The 19,380-nt window shown below is 46.3% G+C and overlaps 1 protein-coding gene across 5 annotated transcripts in view; it reads left to right on the forward strand.

The window, feature by feature from the left end:
• Window positions 1-19,380, forward strand: part of rnf24 (ring finger protein 24) — a 173,515-nt gene that overhangs the window by 56,053 nt on the left and 98,082 nt on the right. Inside the window, exon 1 of one of the 5 annotated variants that reach the window (XM_070866825.1) lies at window positions 4,938-4,995. The exons of 3 other annotated variants lie outside the window; for them this stretch is intronic. The gene's annotated coding sequence lies outside the window, so the exon portion shown is untranslated. Of the gene's footprint in view, window positions 1-4,937; window positions 4,996-11,541; window positions 11,879-19,380 lie in introns of those variants that run through there. One more of the 5 variants, XM_070866824.1, reaches the window with a different exon arrangement.

The following is a 19,380-nucleotide window of genomic DNA, read 5'->3' on the forward strand; positions in this document are numbered from 1 at the left end:
CAGAGGAAACGTTTCAAGGACACCCTCAAAGCCTCCCTGATAAAATGCAACATCCCCAACTGACACCTGGGAATCCCTGGCCAAAGACCGCCCTAAGTGGAGGAAGTACATCCGGGAGGGCGCTGAGCGCCTCGAGTCTCGTCGCCGAGAGCATGCAGAAATCAAGCGCAGGCAGCGGAAGGAGCGTGCGGCAAATCTGTCCCACCCTCCGTTACCCTCAACAACTGTGTGTCCCACCTGTGGCAGCGACTGTGGTTCTCGTATTGGACTGTTCAGCCACCTAAGGACTCAATTTTAGAGTGGAAGCAGGCCTTCCTTGATTCCGAGGGACTGCCTATGATGATGATGAGATGGGTGGCAATCCGGGGCTTCCCACCAACCCTCTGCCGAAGTCACCCCCCCCACCTCCCCGCTCACTTGCACCATCCAACTGTACCTTAAATAATTAGGCTTTGTCTCTGCTACCCTCCCCGACTACGTGTGGGGCTATCCAAAACTAGGGGTCCATAAATAAATGACAGTCACTATTAAATCCAAGACGGAATGCAGGAGAAACGTCTTTACCCAGAGAGAAAGTGGAACTTGCAACCACATTGGGTAGTTGAGGCGTACAGCATAGAGGAAGCTAGATAAACACATGAGGAAAAAAGGAATAGAAGGATATGCTGAGAGGGTGAGATAAAGTAAAGTGGGAGGAGGTTCCTGTGGAGCATAAACACTGACCAGTTACGCACACGGGCATGATTCAGATCTCATCCCTGTAGCACTGTCCGAGCGTTCTGACTATTTAATGGTCAGAAAATCACGACGCTAAATGACAAAATGCGCTCTTGGCAAGCAGCATAACCCACTGTGTGCAGTTGGAGAATTAGCCTTTATGAGTTAAAGACAGACATTAGTTGAAAACCAGGCAAGAAAGTCATTGATGAAGTGGCAGAGTTTCTGTGCAAGGCTATCAAGTGTTCTAAAGATAATCAATCCAACAGATGGTCCTTATTAAAGTTATAGGCTCCTTGAGAGGGGGGCCAGGGGGAGGAACGTGTTGCACAGGAACTGGGGCTTTGTTTCATCTCTCCTCTGATCTTAACTGGAAAGGGAGGCCCCAGTTTAAGGAGAGGCAATAAATAAACCAGAGATGGCTTGTCATTGAACACAGCAGCACAAGGGTTTCATTTGTGGTGGGAGGAAGCTTGCAGGATTCAGAGTTCTGTCCTTTCCTTGAACCTTAGAAAGGAAATACGGTATTAAATCTAACTTGGGTTCTGTCTCCTTTTTTTCCTTCCTTTTGAGGAAGCCTTACATTGGCTCCCCTTAAAAGGACAGCACCTTCATGTAAGAGTGTCTGTCAAACCCTGTGTACGGGGCGTACAAGGTTATGACTTGAATCAGATTGAAATGAAACAGTATCCTGTGGCGCTGTGACAAAATATGCCTCACAGCTCCACCGTTGCCTGAGGCATAATTTTTTTTTAAAAGCTTCCAAACATTAATATAAGCCCATTTTAATTGTCATGTTGAAGCCGGGCTGGAAATGAAGCTTGCCTGGTAAGTGGGCCCAGACGATCAGGTAGCAGTTAAAGGAGCTGAGGCTTCAGTTACCATGGAGGAATGTGCAGCAAACCTCACAATTATACATCGGCCGCTGGGGCCTAACATTAGAGGGCTGTTTCAAACCCTCGAGGTTTGATGCAGTTGTCCCTGGATTGTTTTTTTTGTCCATGCACTTTCCAGTATTGGAAGATTTCACAGTGGTGTCTAACTGACGCCATCGATATTTAGATGCGACAGAAATGGGCAACTTGTGCAGCGTGTTTTTGGAACTCTCCTCCCTTCACTCCACATTATCAGCCCCGCCTTCAGCTGCCTAGGCACCACACTCTTGAATTCTCTCCCTAACCCCCCCCCCCCCAACCCACCTCCCCATCTCAGTTAAGACCCTCCTTGAATCCTACCTCTTTAGGCAAGGTTTATCTCCCTTCCAAATCTCTCCGAAACGCTTTCCAAAAACGCAACATATTGTAGTGATTGCTGGTGGTTTCATGCTGGACTTCCTAATTAATGTAAAGGAGACTGTCTGCTCAAAGGTGTGTTTATGTCCCTGTCTTTCAAAATAAATTGCTTTGTGAGGCGCATTACCTGCAAATTACATCTGGAGTGGTACTGCCATTAAGCTCACCTCCGCTGAATAATCTCACTCATTTTGGCTATTAGACTTGGTGAATCTTTCCCCGCCACTCTGAAACATGCGCATGGTCTAACAGCCATTTTGAAGGAGATCATTTCAGCAAGGCGGAGCTAACTGCAATGTCCACAAACGTCACACGGCAGGCCTTCGAAAGTCAATTCTGTGGCAAAAGAACTAACTAGTAATTTCCCAGCACCTCAGGAAATGCCAAAGCGCTTCACAGCCAATGAATTACTTTCAATACTGCTGTGTTGGCAAATGTGGCAGCCAATCAGCGCGCAGTAAGGCCTCACAAGACAAAGAATCTGTTTTTGTGCAAAGATTTATTCGACTACATTACCCCAAGGAGCGATTGAAGGCAAGTCGGTCCTGGTGCTTCATAAAGAAGTCGATAAACCCTTGGTGAAAAATGTTAAAGACAGAGAAAGAGCAGGGAAATTAGAGTAGATAGTTTTGTTGTGAAGCTCGCTCGGGCACAGACACAAAGGACCAAATGGCTCTTCCTGTGCTGAAGTTTCCCTGGTTGGTGGAAACACATTCAACAATCTGTTTTGTTGGTTGAGGGATAAATGTTGGTCAGGATTCCGCGAGAACTCTCCTGCTCTTCTTCAAATAGCGTCGTGGGATCTTTTACATCAACCTGTAGGTAGAAGGGGCTTTGGTTTAACATCTCGTCCAAAAGATGGCATCTCTGACAGTACACCACTCCCTCAGTACTGCACTGACGTTTCAGTCCAGACACTGTGCTTAAGGCCATGGAGTGGGAATTGAACCTATACTGCTTCGACTCAAAGGCAAGCATGCTACCACTGAGCCAAGCTAACCCATACAAGGCAGCTAGCGAACTGCCTAGTCACCGATGAACCATGTTTTAAGTTTTCAGCCAGCACTATAAAGGAGCCAGACTGCTGTAGGAAGATAAATGAAAAACTTAGAAGAAATGTTTTTGTGCAAAGATTTATTAGACTACATTACCACAAGTAGCGATTGAAGCCAAGTCAGTCATGATGCTTCATAAAGAATTAAATAAACCCTTGGTGAAAAATATTAATGACAGAGAAAGATCAGGGAAATTAGAGTAGATGCCTTCTGTGTGAAGCTCGCTCAGGCACAGACACAAAGAGCCAAATGGCCCCTTCCTGTGCTGAAGTTTCTGTGGTTGGTGGAAGTAGATTCAACAGTGACGTGCAAAAGGGAATTGATAAAAACTTGAAAAGGAAAAAAGATTCCAGCGGGGCTATGGGTAAAGAGCAAGGGGAGTGGGACTCATCTCAAAGAGCAGACTCAGGCACGATGGGCCGAATATCGGGCCTCCTTCTGCACTGTATGGTTCTACGGTTCTGCCTATGTATAGCTCAGGTTCACTGAATGGGAGAGTAAAATGAACCTGACCTCCCTGGGTGAGCTGATAAAGAACAGCGGAGGATTAGAGCAGAGTGTCACTTTGTGACGTTTGCACTATTGATGAATGCCTTTCTGGATTTTGCTCTGCTTACTTTCAAAATCAAAAGGGCCCCAAACAATGGCTGAAATCCTCTCTTTAGACCATTGTATAAAGGTCACCCACAGTGCAGCGACTGCACACAGGGTTTAGTCTGAGGGAGGGCAGCTGAAAGCATGAACAGGAAACAAACTGGGAGCAATATAGGGATTATACAGCAGCGTTTGAAGATTAAACGTCTCAGGCTAGTCGACCTTGCCTGTGCTTCCCAAGCCTAGTTATATCTTCCTGTTAAGTGTGTACAGGAACGAATAAGGAGATGTGATTGACCTGATGTGCAAAAGTGTGACTTTTCTTCCATCATTCCCACCAGTCTCAGTTTCTCTCCCTGCCTGAAATGACAGTACTAATAAAAATGCTCATTACAAGATAGACTTGCATTTCTGTCACGCCGTTCAGGATGTCGCAAAACGATTTACAGTCAATGAATGTAGTCACTGTTGTAATGTAGGATATGCTGCAACCAATTTGCGCACAGCAAGCTCCCACAAACAGCAGTGAAGTAATGACCAGATAATCTGTTTTTAGATAAACATTTGCCAGGACAACGGGGATAACTCCCCTGCTGTTCTTCCAAAATAGTGTCTCGGTTTAACGTCCTATCTGAAAGATGGCACTTCCAACAGTGCAGCACTCCCTCAGTACTGCATTGGAGTGTCAGTCTAGATTTTGTGCCCACAATCTTCTGACTCAAAGCTGAGAGTGCCACCAACTGAGCCATGACTGAAACAAGGCTGATTAAAGGCTTATTAATGACTGTGATAGTCTTAGAAAAATATGTTTGTGGTTTTTTTAGGTGAGGGCAGGTGGTGTGTTGAGAAGAATTATCTTCTGAACCCTCCTCCAAAATTGGGAGTCAGTGATATGAAGGAACAAAGGAACAGGAGTTGGCATTGAGCCCCTCGAGCCTGTTCCACCATTCAATGAGATAATGGCTGATCTATGACCTAACTCTATATACCCGCCTTTGAACCATATCTCTTAATATCTTTGGTTAACAAAAAGCTATCAATCTCAGATTTAAAATTAACAATTGATCTAGCATCAATTGCCATTTGCAGAAGACAGTTCCAAATTTCTACCACCCTTAGGCCCCGCACTTGGTGGACTTAACGCCCGCTGCCGCCGAGTTTTCTGGGCGGTCTCTCCTCCGAGCGAGTTTGGTGGAGGCCTCCCACCGGCGGGGAAGGAAGAGCGCTGGGGACTGCCCGCTGGCGCGCAACGCCTGTAAGTGTCCTCCCGCCCACCGAGCTGCCAGTTTGTTCCGGGTGGCAGGGGAAAGGACCACCGCATGGAGGCAGGTCGAACGGTAAGTATGAAGACCTACAAAAAAAGGTTGGTAAACTTTTCTTTATTTTTTTCCAACGTTTCATGTGGATGGGGTCCCCTGAAGATTTCCCAGTGGTCTTGTTTGAAAATGTTAAATTTATGTGTTCCCCCCGCCCCCCCCCCCCCCTCCCTGGGCCCAACTCAATCCTCGGCAGTACTTTGGCAGGGATTGCATTTGCCGCTGAGATTGGGAGCTCCCGCAGGCTGCCACCAACATTCAGGCCGAAAGTCGCTTTTTTGCCACCGGGCGGTCTTTCCAGAACTTTTCCACAAAACTCCTGCCCAAAGTACCGTCAGCAAAGGGTAATGGTTGATGGATGTTTTTGTGACTGGAAGGATGTTTCCAGTGGGGTTCCGCAGGGCTCAGTACTGGCTCCCTTGCTTTTTGTTGTACAGGTGCAGCGTTGAGAATCTGGAGTTCCGGAATCGGGAATGTTCCGGACTCCGGGACAATCGATGGCAGGGTCATCCGGAATCCGTAAAATGATCCGGAATCCGGACCCTGCCGACCTCGGGCCTCGCCTTGCCGCCGCTGCCCTTACCTCTGGGCCTCCTCGCTGGCCCGCCCGACAACCTCCTCGGTGGGGCCTGATGGCCCGAACAGCACCTCGGTGGGGACCCTCCCCCAGCCCCTTTCTGACGTTCCAAAATCCAGAAATACCCGAACCTGGGATCGAGGGTTTCTGGATTCGTGACGTCAGAAAGCAAATCGAAAGCCCGAAATCCGGAACGGCCTTGGTCCCGAGGGTTCCAGATTTTAGGTGCTACACCTGTATACATCAATGATCTAGACTTGAATGTAAGGGATATGATTAAGAAGTTTGCAGATGATACGAAAATCGGCTGTGTGGTTGATAATGAAGAAGAAAGCTGCGGACTGCAGGAAGATATCAATCAACTGGTCAGCTGGGCAGAGAAGTGACAAATGGAATTTAATCCAGAGAAATGTGAGGTGATGCATTTGGGGAGGGCTAACAAGGCAAGGGAACCACACATTAAATGGTCAGACACTGAGAAGTGTAGAGGATCAAAGGGACCTTGGAGTTCATGTCTACAGATCCCTGAAAGTAGCAGGCCAGGTAGATAAGGTGGTTAAGAAGGCATACGGAATGCTTGCCTTTATTAGCTGAGGCATAGAATATAAGAGCAGGGGGGTTATGCTTGAACTGTATAAAACACTGGTTAGGCCACAGCTGGAGTACTGCGTGTAGTTCTGATTGCCGTATTATAGGAAGGACGTGATTGCACTGGAGAGGGTTCAGAGGAGATTTACTAGGATGTTGCTGGGAGTGGAGAATCTTAGCTATGAGGAAAGATTGGATAGGCTGGGTTTGTTTTCCTTGGAACAGAGGAGGTTGAGGGGAGACCTTATTGAGGTGTATAAAATTATGAGGGGCCTGGATAGAGTGGATAGAAAGGACCTGTTTCCATTAGCAGAGGGGTCAATAACCATGTAGCATAAATTTAAAGTAATAGGTAGGAGGTTTAGAGGGGATTTGAGGGAAAATTTCTTCACCCAGAGGATGGTGGGGGCCTGAAAGGGTGGTAGAGGCAGAAACCCTCACCACATTTAAAAAGTACTTGGATGTGCACTTAAAGTGCCGTAACCTACAGGACTACAGACCTAGAGCTGGAAAGTGGGATTAGGCTGGATAGCCTCTTGTTGGCTGGCACGGACACGATGGGCCGAAATGGCCTCCTTCCGTGCTATAAATTTCTATGATTCTATAATGGGTTCAATCTGATAACGCGGGGAGTGGGTCGCACTGTGTACGGACAGAATGTCCGCGCCGGGTTTAATTTAATTGATGTGTTTATAGTGAAAGAGTATAAATTGGCATTAAGGAGGGACCCGTGTGCCTAAGCTTGACTCCCGAACTGTGTGCGATCCCAAGCCATATTTCATTACTGGTGGCAATACATGCTTAGCGTAACAACGCAATAAATATTAATATAAATCAGACGGGTGGAAATCAGTGCACGCCTGACAGTCAAAACAGATATTTTATTACTCAGTTGAGGTTTACGATTTCAATGAAGTTCTTGGAACAAGTTGGTAAAAATGTTCCCCTCTTGCAACTTGCTTCACTGATTCTGAGCTCCCAGGGGCTCACGGTGGACCTAATGCAAACCTGATCTCTTTAATGGGGGGAAGGGGGGGGCGGAGCTATGATAATTAGCTGTTTGACCTATTCAGCAAGAATCCCGGCATGGATTATGTTATTGATAATAATTATCTAATAATAATGATTAAAGTTATGGCATGTTGCACACAATGCCATAAGTCTCATGTACCATAATTTCCTGGAATTTCCGCACCCTAATGGTGGCGTATGCTGTAGATGTATCGTTGCTATGCTGTAGGTTTTCAGCAAATTCAGATCCAATCTATTAGTTGCAAAGTGCTCTGGGGCATCCTGAAAAGCTCTGCATGAACGCAGGTTCTTTCAAAATGCTCACCAGCTTTGGTGAATCTGCCAAGCTCACTTTGGTGCTGCTGATATGAAATTAACTAAGCGACAGGACACAGAGAGTAGAGGTGAATGGCTGTTTCTCAGACTGGAGGAGTGGTGTTCCCCAGGGGTCGGTACTAGGATCACTGCTTTTCTTGTTATATGTTAATGACTTGGTTGTGGGTATACAGGGCACAATTTCAAAATTTGCGAATGACACAAAACTTGGAAGTATAGTGAACAATGAGGAGGATAGCGATAGACGTCAAGAGAACATAGACAGGCTGGTGGAATGGGCGAACACATGTCAGATGAAATTTAGCACAGAAAAGCGTGAAGTTATATATTTTGGTAGAAAGAATGAAGAGAGGAAATATAATATAGGGTATATAAAATATTTGGATTATAAGGGAATCAAGCAATATGGAGATCATGCAGGAAAGTGGAGTTGAGGTAGAAGATCAGCCATAACCTCATTGAATGGCGGAGGAGGCTCGAGGGGCCGAATGGCCTATCCCTGCTCCTGACTTTTATGTCCTTATGCCTTTATAAATTAAAAGGTACAATTCTAAAGTGGGCACATGAATAGAGAGACCTGGGGTATATGAGCACAAATCATTGAAGATGGTAGGGCAGGTTGAGAAAGTGGTTAAAAAAGCAAACAGAATCCTGGGCTTCATAAATAGAGGCATAGAGTACAAAAGCAAGGAAGTTATGAAGATCCTGTATAAAACACTGTTTCGGCCACAACTGGAGCATTGTGTCCAATTCTGGGCACTGCACTTTAGGAAGGATGTGAAGGCCTTCGAGAGGGTGCAGAAAACATTTACGAGAATGACTCCAGGGATGAGGGACTTCAGTTATGTGGTTAGTCTGGAGAAGCTGGGGTTGTTCTCCTTTAACCAGAGAAGGTTGAGAGGAGATTTGATAGAGATGTTCAAGATCATGAGGGGTCTGGACAGAGTAGATTGAGAGGAAGTGTTCCCATTGGCAAAAGGTCGAGAACCAGAGGACACAGATTTAAGTTGATTGGCAAAAAAAAACAAAGACGACATGAGAAAAAACTTTTTTACACAGCGAGTGGTTAGGATCTGGAATGCACTGCCTGAAAGGGTGGTGAAGGCAGGCTCATTCACTACTTTCAAAAGGGAGCTGGATAAGTATCTGAAGGAAAAAAACTTGCAGGGCTACAGGGAAAGGGCCGGGGAGTGGGACTAGCTGAAGTGCTCTTGCAGAGAGCCGGCACAGGCTCAATGGGCCGAGTGGCCTTCTTCTGTGCTGTAACCATTCTATGATTCTATGATGTGAGTGTCAGCGATCAGAAAGGGCCTCGAGTCATGTCCGTTATACCCCATAGTGGACGGAATCCGCACTGCGAATCTGGGAGGAGCTCTTCAGCCACGGTTGAGGAGGATTCTTGCGATGACTTTCCCTGTGGCCGACAACAAGGAGATTCCTCTGTAGTTGCCACAGTCGGACTTGTCCCCTTTTTTGAAGATGATCACGATTACGGCATCTTTGAGATCTTCCGGCATGCTCTCCTTCCAGATAAGAGAGATGAGATCATGCATTCGTGCCAATAGTGCCTCTCCGCCATACTTTTGAGCCTTGGCGGGGATTCCATCTGCTCCTGATGCCTTGTTGTTCATGAGCTGATGGATGGCCTTTTCTACCTCGTGCAGAGCTGGGGTTTTGCTGAGATGGTGGCGGGTAGCATGCTGCGGGATGGAGTCGAGGACACTCAACCAGCTCCGTTGGGCGGGCCACATCGTCCGCATGCCCGACGCGAGACTCCCAAAGCAAGCGCTCTACTTGGAACTCCTACATGGCAAACGTGCCCCAGGTGGGCAGAGGAAATGTTTCAAGGACACCCTCAAAGCCTCCTTGATAAAGTGCAACATCCCTGGCCCAAGACCGCCCTAAGCGGAGGAAGAGCATCTCGAGTCTCGTCACCGAGACCATGCAGAAAACAAGCGCAGATAACGGAAGGAGCGTGCGGCAAACCTGTCCCACCCACCCTTTCCTTCAATCACTGTGTGTCCCACCTGTGACAGAGACTGTAATTCCCGTATTGGACTGTACAGTCACCTGAGAACTCACTTTTACAGTGGAAGGAAGTCTTCCTCGATTCCGAGAGACTGCCGATGATGATGCAGAGCAGCATTAAAAAAACTGCTCTATTCAGGCTGGAGGAAAAAAAAGAGGTGGAGAGAGAGAGAGAGAGAGAGAGAAATAAGAGACAGGGGCAAGACGGAGGTTAGAGGCTAAAGGTGAGAGAGTGATTGTCCATTTTAGAAACAGGAGTAGGCCATTCAGCCCCTGGGAACTACTCCGCCAATCATTTAAATCATGGCTGATCTGTACCTCGACCTCATTTACTTGCCTTGCTCCATGATGCTATCGATCTATCGATCTCCATCTGGAAAAAGTCAATAGAGCCTCAGCGTCCACAGCCTTTTGGGGGAAGGAGTTCCATAGTCCCACTACCCTTTGTGTAAAATAATTGCTTTTGGTTTTAAACCTAAATAACTGAGCTCTGATTTTAAGCTGCTGGCCCCCTTGTTCTCGATCCCCCCTCCCCCCCACTAGAGGAAATAATTTTTCTGTATCTACCCTGTAGCACTCCTTAATCATTTTATACATCTCGATCAGATCATCCCTCAATAATTTAAATTCAAGCGAATACAAGCCAAGTTTATACAACCTGCCCTCATAATTTTAACTTTTTCAAGAGTTGATAGAGGTGCTCAAAATCTTGAAGGGATTTGATATTTGATTCGTTCTTAGGATGTGGGCATCGCTGGCAAGGCCAGCATTTATTGCCCATCCCTAATTGCCCTTGAGAAGGTGGTGGTGAGCCGCCGCCTTGAACCGCTGCAATCTGTGTGGTGAAGGTACTCCCACAGTGCTGTTGGGGAGGGAGTTCCAGGATTTTGAACCAGTGACAATGAAGAAACAGCGATATATTTCAAAGTCAGGATGATGTGTAAATTGGAGGGGAACTTGGAGGTGAGGGTGTTCTCATGCGCCTGCTGCCCTTGTTCTTCTAGGCAGTAGAGGTCGTGGGTTTGGGAAATGCTGTCGAAGATGTCTTGGCGAGTTGCTGCAGTGCATCATCATCATAGGCAGTCCCTCGGAATCAAGGAAGACTTGCTTCCACTCTTAAAATGAGTCCTTATGTGGCTGAACAGTCCATCTTGTAGATGGTACACACTGTAGCCACGGTGCACCGGTGGTGGAGGGAGTGAATGTTTAAGGTGGTGGGAAGGGTGCCAATCAAGCGGGCTGCTTTGTTCTGGACGGTTTTCGAGCTTTTTGATTGTTATTGGAGCTGCACACATAGATGGAAGCATAGAACCACAGCATGGTTACAGCACGGAAGAAAGCCATTCGGCCCATCAAACCCGTGCCAGCTCTCTGCAAGAGCATTTCAGCTAGTCCCACTCCCTCGCCCTTTCCCTGTAGCCCGGCAAATTTTTTTTCCCTTCAGGTACTTATCCAACTCCCTTTTGAAAGCCACGATTGAATCTGTCTCCACCACCCTTTCAGGCAGTGCATTCTAGACCCTAAACATTCGCTGCGTAAAAAAAAGTTTTCCCTTGTGTTGTCTTTGGTTCTTTTGCCAATCACCTTAAATCTGTGTCCTCTGGTTCTCCACCCCTCTGCCAATGGGAATAGTTTCTCTCTATCTACTCTGTCCAGGCCCCTCATGATTTTGATTCATTATCTGAGGAGTTGTGAATGGAACTGAAAATTGTGCAATTGTCAGTGAACATCGCCACTTCTGACCATGCGATGGAGAGAAGGTCATTTATGAAGCAGTTAAAGATGGTTGGGCCTAGGACACTACCTTGAGGAACTCCTGCAGCGATGCCCTGTGGCTGTGATGATTGGCCTCCAAGAACCATAAGCACGCCTCTTGTTAAATAAGTGTAAATAAGGAGAAACTGTTTTCAGGGGCAGAAGAGTTGGTAACCAAAGGAAACAGATTTAAGCTGATTGTCAGAAGAACCAGAGGCGAAATGAGGAAACAATTTTTTGTATAGCAAGTCTGGAATGCACTGCCTGAAAGGGCGGTGGTAGCAGATTCAGAAGTAACTTTCAAAAGGGAATTGAATAAATACTTGAATAAGGAAAACTTTGTCAGGCTTTGAGGAAAGAGCAAGGGAGTGCGACGAATTGGACAGCTCTTTCAGAAAGCCGACGCAGAATGCATGATTCATTCCGATTAACTCTGCGCAGCACCCCGTCAAAGTCACTGTCTTTGCCGTAGTTCGGTACCAGGCAAGCTTCTTCTTGTATCCTGTCCGGAGGTGCGAGAGAGGTTTTAGAAGGACAGCCCGTGTTTTTTGTAACGATCTGAATAAGCCATTGGGCGATCCCCTTGGTCCGGACCGATTGTGAGTGAAGGTGAGTGCGACCCACCGCTTTTTGAAGCAAAGGAACCTTTTTCACTGGCCACACACCAATCGGGCATCTCGGGCACGCTGCACATTTCTGCACTGGAGACCTCGTTTTTTTTAAATTCCGTCTTCCCAGGGACTTTGTTGTTTGTTTATTAACTCTTCCCTCTTTTGAGCCGTTCCATCTGCGCAGAGAGTGTGTGGGCCGGAGAGAGAGAGAGAGAGAGAGAGACAGAGAGAGCCAACTGGCAACTTGTTGATGTTGCAGCTGGACGTGCCCTGAGTCATTCGGCTGGGCATCCTGCCACGGTCTAGCAAGAAATAATCTTTTTCGCTCTGTTCAGCTCCAGACTGAAAGGGCCCCCCCGGCAGCGATCGGAGTGGTGACCGGGAAAGAGCGCGGAAGGAAAGGAAGGGAAGAAGGGGGGAGCTGCCCTGAGCAAGCTCGCTGTGTGCGGGATTGGCAGAAAGTTAAAACTATTCCAAAAGAAAAAGGAATATGTTTACAGGCAGTTTTTGTGTCCGATTCTGGGCACCACACTTTCGGAAGGATGTCCGATCCTTGGAGAGGGTTCAGAGGAGATCTGCACGAATGGTACCAGAGACGAGGGCTTCAGTTATATGGCGAGATTAGAGAAGCTGGACTGTCCTCCTCAGAGCAAAGACGGTTAAGGGGAGATTCAGTAGATGTGTTCGAAATTATGAGGGGCTTTGAAAGAGCAGATAGGGAGAAACTGTCTCCACTGGCACGAGGGTTGGTAACCAGAGACCAGATTTAAAATAATAGCCAAAAAAAGTCAGGGGGAGAGGAGGAGAGATTTTTTAACGCAGCAAATTGTGATCTGGAGTGCACTGCCTGAAAGGGTGGTGGAAGCAGATTCAATAGTAGCTTTCAAAAGGGAAATTAGATATATACTTAAAATTTGCGGGGCTATGAGGAAAGAGCAGGGGAGTGGGACTAATTGGAAAGCTCTTTCAAAGAGCCGGCACAGGCATGATGGGCCGAATGGCCTCCTTCCGTGCTGTAAAACTCTTTGATTCCACGTATAAACCAACCGAATACTGAGGAGAGGGCAGTGTGCAGAATAAATAAATAGTTTCTCTCACAGGCGGTTGAGAGTTAAACAGCGCCTGTCTTAATTTTTAAAACACGGTGATTTGGCATTAATGTACAAGATCAGCAAAGGAACGTGCACCACACCTGGCCAGACTCTTGAATCTCAGTGACCTCGCATGGTGCATCAAGAATGCCTGTTAAAATGGCATGGAGCAGGCATGCAGCATACCTCCAGTGAGTGCCATGCTGCTGAAATTTCAACCCCCCCCCACCACTCCCCCGCATGACCCATTCTCAGAGAGCCCAGGAGGTTAAAATCGGGCAAAAGTGTTAGAAGTATGAGGAATATTCACTGGAATTTAGAAGAATGAGAGGCGATCTCATAGAAAAATATAAAATTCTGGCGGGCTTAGACAGGTTAGATGCAGGAAGAATGTTCCCGATGTTGGGGAAGTCCAGAACCAGGGGTCACAGTCTAAGGATAAGGGGTAAGCCATTTAGGACCGAGATGAGGAGAAACTTCTTCACCCAGAGAATTGTGAACCTGTGGAATTCTCTACCACAGAAAGTTGTTGAGGCCAGTTCGTTAGATATATTCAAAAGGGAGTTAGATGTGACCCTTACGGTTAAAGGGATCAAGGGTTATGGAGAGAAAGCAGGAATGGGGTACTGAAGTTGCATGATCAGCCATGATCATATTGAATGGTGGTGCAGGCTCGAAGGGCCAAATGGCCTACTCCTGCAGCTATTTTCTATGTTTCTAAGTACACAGCCTGCGCATTAGCACCTGAACAGGAAAAGGCAGGCTATTGCTTTTGGTAAATTCCCTTAGTTGGAGCTAAAAATCCATTTTTTTAATATACATATTAAATAGAAGTCTTCTTCCATCTACTTCTGTGCCTTTAATAATAACAACAACAACTTGAATTTAAATAGCAACTTTTATGAAGTTAAATGCCCCAACGCACTTCACAGAAGCATTATCAGGCAGAATTTGGCCAAAAGCTTGGTCGAAGAGATAGGTTTTAAGGAGCATCATAAAGGAGGAGAGAGAGGCGGAGAGGTTTAGGGAGGGAATTCCAGAGCTTGGGGCCTTGGCATCTCGAAGGCACGTCCGCCAATGGTGGAGTGAAGAAAATTAGGGATGCGCAAGAGACCAGAACTGGAGGAGCTCAGAAAATCTTGGAGAGTTGTAGGGCTGGAGGAGGTTGCAGAGATTGGGAGGGGCGAAGCCATGGAGGGATTTCAAAACAAGGGTGAGAATTTTAAAATCGAGGTAGACTGGGGGCCAATGCAGGCATTAGGTGTCAAGGTTATTTCATTTGCTTTTCTGATTATGAAAATCCATGGGAAATCTAGCAAATTTAAAGCCGCAGTCCTGCCTCACCCTCTTGAACTTGGCAATTCTTAAGCAGACACGGAATTAGTAACTTGTTTAAAAGGAGCTTTGATGAGGTAATCAGAGCCCTGTCAACATTGACTGTGAAAACTCACATAGCCGTTGTAGTACGTGGTACAGGTACTTGCTCGAAGCCAAACAGAGTTAACCTTTCCTCAGTAAAAAAATAATCTTCACATTCCTGTCAGAAGATTTTAATTAGATCCAGGGAATTAAAGGACACCGTGGCTTCGTGACTGATGCAAAGGGGACAGTTAGCCCTGTTTTCACTTGTTTCTGGACCAGCCCCAGGCCATGTGAGGCCATGTGAGGCCTGTATCACGCAACCAAAGGCCCAGTGAACTGTGGGAACCGACTGAGCTTAGACCACCCACAAAATATCTCCAACTTACCCTCCACTTAAATACTGCCCTGGGCCTCTGCCATCATGTATTTCAATGGTACTTTAAAAAAAAGGCATCAAATGACATTTTCTTGACAGGATATACTGTAAGCTTGGTTCCTGAGGTTGCTTAGCAACTAGCAGGAACTAACAGCATGAGAAGTAACGACCTTTCTGCAAGGGATTAAATTAACTCAAAATGTTGCGGGCCTGATTTGAGCAGGAGCGAAGTAATAACTCTCATGTATTAAAAAAAAGGAGTAGATGCTTATTAATTTTCGCATTGGCTTTCCGCTCACCATTTCTGTGTCGGCTATTCTGTTGGATTACCTATTGCTGCATTTCTATGTCCTGTCTGCTGCGACATGCTGCTATTCAACCTGGAAGATGAGGGAGGAAAAAAGTTATTGCCTCGGAGCTGAGAGTAATGAGCCTTCGAGTTTCCTGGCAGCTTTTTCCAAGGGGATTTGTGTTCATGACTCGAATGTTGACTGAAGTAGGCATCCGGGTAGGACAGTAACAAACACAACAACAACTTGTATTTATATAGCACCTTTAACGTAGTAAAATGTTCCAAGGTGCTTCACAGGAGTGTCATTAAGCACAACTGAGCCACATAAGGAGAAATTAACACAGGTGACCAAAAGCTTTGTCAAAGAGGTAGGTTTTTCAGGAGCGTCTTAAGGAGGAAAGAGAGGCAGAGAGGTTTAGGGAGGGAATTCCAGAGCTTGGGGCCTAGGCAACGGAAGGCATGGCCACCAATGGTTGAGCGATTATAATCAGGGATGCTCAAGAGGCCAGAATTAGAGAAGCGCAGACATCTCGGGGGGGGGGGGGCGGGGGGGGGTGGTGGGGGGTTGTGGGGCTGGAGGAGATTACAGAGATAGGGAGGGGTGAGGCCTTGGAGGGATTTGAAAACAAGAATGAGAATTTTAAAATCAAGGCGTTGCTTAACCGGGAGCCAATGGAGGTCAGCTTAGTACTTGGTAATAGTGATGTGTATAGGGCTAGACGAAGTAGGGTGGGAGGAGACTCGTGTGGAGCATAAACACCAGCCTAGACTAGTTTGGCCAAATGGCTGTTTCTGTACTGTAAATTCGAAGAAATACTCTGCACTACAAATGGTGAAGGGTTGAAGTAAAATCCTAACCTATGAAAGCAAAGTGGCTAATAAACCAGGTTTGTTAATTTTTTTTTAAGCGTTTAACTGACCATGACCATTCTAACCGGTTACCTCTGACACCGCCTGATTGCCAGCGAGAGAGTGCAATATTCTAATTTTCTACAAAACAGAATATTTCTGAGATGGGCACAGTTATGGAAGCAGTCGGTAGCCGTTGGCAAAATAAAGCCATCATTTGCACGATAGGTGAATAATAACTGAAAGGCTTTACCCGGTGCCGGAATGTTCCATTAAACCTTCTTGTTTTATTTTCCTTACCTTGGTTATTAGATTGGGGAAGGGGAGCTACTGCTTTTTCCGCTTAATGCTCATTGGCAAATGAATAATTGTGTTGTAAAGAGCAGCTGCAATTGTGCAACACCTTGTAATTCACTTCCACACCATCTATCGCTTTCAATCATTCAGATTTTTGGGGGTGACTACAGCTTGTTAATCTCCTCGTTTTCTTCAGCAGTTTGTTCAAGGTCATATTTTAGCGTAGGAGCCCTGTTGTGCTACGTGGAAACAGTGCAATGTAAGAAATATCCGAATATCGATCTGTGGCTTCAGAAACATGAGTTCTAGTCTCCAAATTGCAGAAAGGACATAGAGGCACTGTAAAAAAAAGATTTACAAGGCTGATACCAGAACTGAGAGGTTATAACTATCAGGAAATACAACAGACTGGGGCTCTTTTCTCTCGAAAAAAGACTGAGGGGTGACCCCAATAGAGGTCTTTTAATTATGCAGGGGTTTGATAAGGAAGACGTAGAGAAGATGTTTCCATTTGTAGAGTAGTCCAAAACCTGGGGTCATAAATATAAGATAGACACCAATAAATCCAATAGAGAATTCAGGAGCAACTTCATTACCCAGAAATTTGTTAGAATGCGGAACTCGCTACTATTTAGAGGTGACTAGCATAGATGAATTTCTTCTTCTTAGGCCTCGAAGCGAGGATGACTTGCTTCCACACCAAAAAGGGATAAGTTCACAGGTGCTTCAATGAAGGACCTAATATTCCAGCTTCCGAAATACATCCTGAAGGGTGGAAGATGCCCTGTGCGTGGTTTTTTTTTTTACTTGTGGTGGCCGTTGCACACCAGCCACCACACGGGCTAGACAGAGCTAGGTCTTGGTCCAGTGGCAAGGATTGACAAAGACGACTGGAGACCTGCTCTGCCACACGGCTCTAGTGCGTACACATATCGCAGTGTGGGCTGGCCCGTGCTGCCCCTGGACTCTCGCCTCTTAAGGGAAGGTTGTGTCTGATTAACTTGATTAAATTTTTCGAGGAGGTAACTAGGAGGGTCGATGAGGACAGTGCATATGATGTCGTGTATGTGGATTTTAACAAAGCTTTTGATAAGTCCCACTGGTCACGCAAGTAAAAGCCCATGGAATCCAGGGCAAAGTGACAAGTTGGATCCAAATTGGCTCAAAGGCAGGAAGCAACGGATAATGGTTGATGGGTGTTTTTGTGACTGGAAGGCTGTATCCAGCGGGATTCCGCAGGGCTCAGTGCTGGGTCCCTTGTTTTTTATGGTATATATCAATGACCTGGTCACTAAAATTAAGGTCGCTGATTGGAGCATGGGCAGGTACAGCAGGAGTGGCAGAGTAGCGGCGAGATCGGGCGAAGGAGTGGCGAGAGATTGTAGAGCAATGTGATCGGGGCCCAGGAGAGGCGTGAGTTCGGGGCCCAGATGGACTTAAGGAGAAGTTAGCTAAGTACATGAGGAAGAAAGGAATAGAAGGGTATTCTGATAGGTTTGGGTGAAGTAGGGTGGGAAGAGGCTCGAGTGGGGCATGGACCAGTTGAGCAGAATGGCCTGCTTCTGGGCTGTAAATTCTATTCTATGCAAGAACCTGGAGTTGTTTTCTCTGGAGAAGAACAGGCCTAGGGGAGCAATTATCCAAGGTACTTAACATAATAGCTAAATTGAACCCTAATAATATGTTCAAGAATGCCATATAATCTATAACTGGGGGATGTAGGCTTAAAGCTTTAACAAGAGATATGGCACATAGTTCATAAGAACATAAGAAATAGGAGCAGGAGTAGGCCATAAGGCCCCTCGAGTCTGCTCCGCCATTTAATAAGATCATGGCTAATCTGATCATGGACTCAGCTCCACTTCCCTGCCCACTCTCCATAACCCCTTATCCCCTTATCGTTTAAGAAACTATCTATTTCTGTCTTAAATTTATTCAATGTCCCAGCTTCCACAGCTCTCTGAGGCAGCGAATTCTAGATTCATAACCCTCTGAGAGAAGAAATTTCTCCTCATCTCAGTTTTAAATGGGCGGCCCCTTATTCTAAGATCATGCCCTCTAGTTCTAGTCTCCCCCACCAGTGGAAACATCCTCTCTGCATCCACCCTGTCAAGCCCCCTCATAATCTTATACGTTTCGATAAGATCACCTCTCATTCTTCTGAGTTCCAATGAGTAGAGGCCCAACCTACTCAACCAAGTCAACCCCTCATCCCCGGGATCAACCGAGTGAACCTTCTCTGAACTGCCTCCTCAGAAAGTATATCCTTTCGTAAATATGGAAACCAAAACTGCACGCAGTATTCCAGGTGTGGTCTCACCAATACCCTGTCCAGCTGTTCACATTTATCTACTCTAAGCAGGGCTTGGTGAACATGTGTGGAATATATAGCCCAGACAAACAGTTAATATGGAAACAGTTAACAGAGAATAAGAGCGATGTTGAGGGCATGAGCGATTGGTGTTTGGGACTGGTCCGATTAACTTTTCTAGCCCTCTACTTTGCTATGTTTCTTTTCTAAGTGTTTAGGTGTTTTATTATCGTCTGATTATAAAGTGAGTCGCACATGATTCACTCTTGGGTCAGCACAGGGGTTGGGGTTGAAATTGCGCTGTGCTATATTAGTTATGGACGTGATAATACATTAATGATTGTCTCGGTCTGTTATTTTAACAAAGGCATTAACCAGTTTAAAGTTAACCCATTCATCACTAATATTGCACAATGCACTTTCAGCCCTTTACTCTGTCGGGCACAATTCCACACGGTGCAGTGGCTCCCCCATTGAGCCATTAGGAGATGTGCTGCATGAACGTGGGACTAAAGGTGCTGATTTCGCGAGAGTCAGAATGTTCCACTCCAGAGACTTGAGCACATAATCTAGGCTGACACTCCAGTGCAATACCTCTCAATTGCTCACCCCCCACACTATCCGATTCGCCCTTAAATGTGCTGTCTTTTGGATGAGACATTAAACCGAGGCCCCCTCTGCCCACTTGAGTTGATGTAAAAGATCTCACAACGCGATTCGAAGAAGCTGCAGTGGAGCTCTCCCCGGTGCCCTGGCCGTTATTTATCCCTCAACAAGTGATTCGGTGTCAGATATTGTCTGAAAACCTGTCCATGGAAATTCTCAGCGATTTCATATGAGGCAGTGACGCTGTGCAGCTGGACCACCCTGTCCATGCACCGAGCACATGACATTTTGCTGAACGTTGTTTTCAATTGTGAAA

This window comes from Pristiophorus japonicus, chromosome 2 (genome assembly GCF_044704955.1).
Source record: "Pristiophorus japonicus isolate sPriJap1 chromosome 2, sPriJap1.hap1, whole genome shotgun sequence".
Classification (NCBI taxonomy): Eukaryota; Metazoa; Chordata; class Chondrichthyes; family Pristiophoridae; genus Pristiophorus; species Pristiophorus japonicus.